Source organism: Mandrillus leucophaeus, unplaced genomic scaffold (assembly GCF_000951045.1).
Source record: "Mandrillus leucophaeus isolate KB7577 unplaced genomic scaffold, Mleu.le_1.0 Scaffold89, whole genome shotgun sequence".
Classification (NCBI taxonomy): Eukaryota; Metazoa; Chordata; class Mammalia; order Primates; family Cercopithecidae; genus Mandrillus; species Mandrillus leucophaeus.
The window spans coordinates 4,932,938-4,937,041 of record NW_012109696.1 but is presented as its reverse complement, the minus strand read 5'-3'; the positions used below and the strand labels follow the sequence as shown (position 1 = coordinate 4,937,041).

General features: G+C 39.3%; 1 long non-coding RNA gene across 1 annotated transcript; it reads right to left on the bottom strand.

Annotated features, from left to right (window-relative positions):
* Positions 1-1,643: 1,643 nt before the first annotated feature.
* Positions 1,644-3,398, bottom strand: LOC105531481. Its single transcript, XR_001004812.1, has 2 exons — positions 3,313-3,398; positions 1,644-2,579 (listed from the first exon to the last, which is right to left on the bottom strand). It is a non-coding gene; the product is annotated as an uncharacterized LOC105531481 (long non-coding RNA).
* Positions 3,399-4,104: the final 706 nt, after the last annotated feature.

The window sequence follows — 4,104 nt, the reverse complement described above, 5'->3', positions numbered from 1 at the left end:
GAACATAAGCACAAAGGTTAATTTTGGCTTGGCTTCTCCACTCCCACACTTAAGAAATGTACTGCCTTAAATGTTGTATCTTCATTAGAGTGCATGATCTTTCCGTGTTTATTTTGTTAAATATTGTTAACTTTCATACTTTCCACAGAAGTCTTCCAATTACTCTAGTTATAACAGTACATAGAGCAGAGACATTGCGGCCATGGGCAATTTATTTCCTGCTAATTTAGGAAATATGGGTAATATTAATAAAAGTAAACTACGTAAGACCTTCAGACTACAATCTGAAATGCTTCCTGAAGGGGAAAATCATTATCTCTATGAAAGGTCTACGAAGGTTTTATTTCTAAAACCAAAACAAGCAAACATACTCAATCCCCCTTTTACCTCTCCAGACCTCAGATTTGTTTGTTTCCAGATACACTGCCACAGAGTGGCAACGCTTCCCTAGCGAAAAATCTTTCCTCCCACCAGTAGATAGCTCAGCTCCAAACATGTTCATATCTATTACTAGGAGAGGCAGAGAAGACAGAAAAATAGTTCTCCACCCCAGAGATTTACTTTATGTCTGACCTCCAAATAGTTAAGTATTTAAAATCAACAAAATGCATAAGAAACAACAGAAAACAAAAACCTGGTTCTGCCCCGCTTCTCCACAGTCAAACCAATCACTCCTCCCCATCAGTATGACTCTGTGTCCAGTTAACAGTCCCCTGGCTTGGCCTCAAGTATCTAAGATTACTTTCAAATACCCTTTCTAACAAGACCCCAGCAAGAGGCCACTAATTTCTATGGCAAAAAAAGCCACTAGAGAGAGATCCGTTTGTCAATATCAACTGGTCCAGCAATTTCCCATCCTCAGACACATTGGCCTATCGGAGCTGGCAGATGTTTAGACAAGATTTTATAAATTGTTCAATATCAGCCCATAATGAACCCCAACTGACCATTCCAAAGCAGCTAAAAGCATCCCAGACCTCCCCCGCTGGGATCCAATAATGCTCTCATGCTGCAACATTATTAATCATGGAATAAAATAGATGAACCTCTTGAAAAATAAGTGTATGATTGATTAAAGGGCAATCTAAGAAGCTATTATTCTTGTTTTATAACCGTAAGTTATATTCACTCAATTTATCTTTTGAGAGGAAATAAATGATTGTTCATTTCTTCTCTGAAATTATATTATATGGATATCCATATAATTTTGCTGAAAATTAAAGTGACAGGCTTGCTACTTTTATGATACTAATCAAAGGGAATATGTTACTTGACTACAAATTTTAGACTTGTCCTATAATTAGAAAGTGAGTAACACAATAAAGAGGCAGTAGTTTAAGGTCGTTTAAAGATTTCTCTTCCCCCAGGGTAAGAGTAAGAGCCACTGAAAGGAAAGTAAGTCCCTCCCCCAGATCCTCACCCTAGGTTTAATGTGCATTATAGGAAAAGGAGAGTTAAGAAATCCTTCCATAAATTTGAATAATTAGGCCAATTTGGATAATTCAGGCTTTAAAAAAACAATTATTTCCATCAGTAATTTATTGGTGGGGGGGGTGTGTAACTCTCCATTATCAATATTATTCTCCAGTTTGGTTTACTAAGGAGGTTCAAGAAGCCAGCATCAGAAATAAATATAAAATGCATAGGGTGTCAGATCATTTTATTTTGCCAAGTTTTAAAAATTTACACTAACAAGTAATTAGCATACTCAGGGCACAAACATCTTTTTTTTTTTTCAATACATATATAGAAATCATCTAGAGCACATGTTTCTCCCAATTGTATACTTCTCTTCCATCTGATTTTTTTTTTTTTTTTTTTTTTAATTATCAGAAAGGAGAGTTTATTTCACACAGCTTTTCATTAAAAAGGTGAGGTCAGATCACCTGGAGGTTATCACTAGAGCTCCACCCCAAATCATTCTTCTAGGAAAAATAAGCCCCAAACACCATATTATTGTAGACTAGTCTGTTTTTATTTACAATTTAAGATATAAATTAGTAAAGAATTCGTGTTAAACAACCAACAAAGATTGTATAACCAGCAATGTTCAAATAAAAACCAGGCAGAATTTATTTACAAAAAGTTTAGATTCCATTGCAATACAACTTGCATAAATTACTAGAAGCTTTATATCATTATAAAAATAAATATCAAATTTGTTTCCACTTCTGAAGTACTCAAGTTCTTCAATCACGTTTTATTTCTACTGTGTACATCTTTTACAAATAAACTTTACAGTAAATCCTATCACACCTATAGAATATATACCGTGGCAATGAAGTGATCAATTCAAGATATCCTGAGAAAAACAGATTGTTTTCAAAAGTCACACATACATAGGGGAAACTATACTATGCCAACAAATTCACGTATGTCCAACAATAGTCTGTTCCAATTGTTAGAGTCTGTGGGTTGAGAGTGCTGTGTGGATCCTTCTCTTTTACAGTGGCACAAGATGTGGTCTGGATTTAGACATCTGTTTGTTGTATCTGTAAATTTATGAGCTTGGGAAGAGAGAATGGCCTCCTGACTTTTTTTTTTTTTTTTTTTTTTTTCAAAGCAATTGTGACACCTACCTGTGGACCAAGGAAAAACCAAATCATCCCCAATCTTTCAGTTCCACACCAACACCATTAAAAAAACGAGTTGATCTGAAGTGGTTCTACCTCTTTCTTATCTTCAAGATCTACACTTAGTAATTCTGACTCATTGCAAAGCAACAAATTTTTTCAGATACTGTTGTGAGCCCCGGGAGAATGTCAGAGTCCTGTCCACTTGGACATGGGTGGAGGGGAGGTTGGGAAGGGCTGATAAAAGACTAGGACGCCTTGTGTCTCTTCAGTCTGATTTTGCAAACATCATCTATAAAGGTTTTTGCTACTCCGAGTTTTGGTAACCCAAGCTCATCAAAGCATGTGTGTAGTATGTGTCTAGCATAGTAACAATGGCTCTAAATTGCATACGAATGCCCAGATTGTAATAATCTATTGTTTCAAAAGAAAACAACAGTAGTGTGTAATATATATATACATGTACTATATATATGCACATATATATAATACACACACACACACACACACACACATATACATATTTTCTTTTCCTAGGTAAAGGAGTGATAGAACTTGTGCCAAAAAGAGGGAATCTATAAAACAGAAAAGATAGTTTCCCCCTTAAGGAAAGAAAAGACTGGACAAGATTGAAATGCTCTGTCTTCTAACCCCATGACCAGAAGCAAGAAAAACACATTAAGCAAGCTGGTGCTGGGAGGCTCCAGAGGGTCTGGGAAGCACCAGGGTGCCCACTTACTTGCATTGCTGTGCTCGGCCCTTCTATAGGTAGGGCTGGACGCCCCCGCCAACCACGGTGCAGCCCTCGCTGGCATCTGTCAGGGGAGTGGGCAGTTAGTCAGAACCGACCCCACAGCCTGCTGACTGCGCAGACCACCGTGCACCCACCATCCTCCACTCCCGGGCAAACAGCAGTTTGGGAAACCGACTGTCTTCAGGGCCGCTAGCTGAGACGACTTTTGGTGATGTTCCCTAGTTCTTAACTTTCCCCCTTGAGCTTCTCCTTCGGGTAGCCTGACTCAGGAGCAACAGAGGCAATATAGAACAGGGGAAAAAAACGGTTTTCTTTCAGAACAACAACAACAAAAAGCGGAAAAAACGTTTGATTTTCTCTTTTGAAGACAAACGCCTCTGAGAGTAACTGGAACTTTCCGTTTGCTTCTAGCCAACGGCAGAAAAGCAGATTGAACTCTGACTCCTTAACTAACAAGACACCGAAACACACCCAGGCTCATTAGGGGGACACGCTGTAATTGGAATTTCGTGGCAATCTCGGTTTGCCGAAACTAAGACAGCCAAGATAATAATAGTCAAAATAACAGTGAATTAAGTAAAAATAAATAATAACAGGGCAAGTCTAAAAGGAGGGCCACACCTTCTTCGGCTTCCATCTCGCCCTCTGCCCTCACTCTGCTAATTCTGGGTCCCAGGAGCGGCCCCCTGGATCTTCTTCCCGGACCCTCCCCCGGGTCTCCCGAGCGCTCCGCCTCCCCGGGGCTGGCTCTCCCTCCCCTCCTGGGCGCCCCCGGTC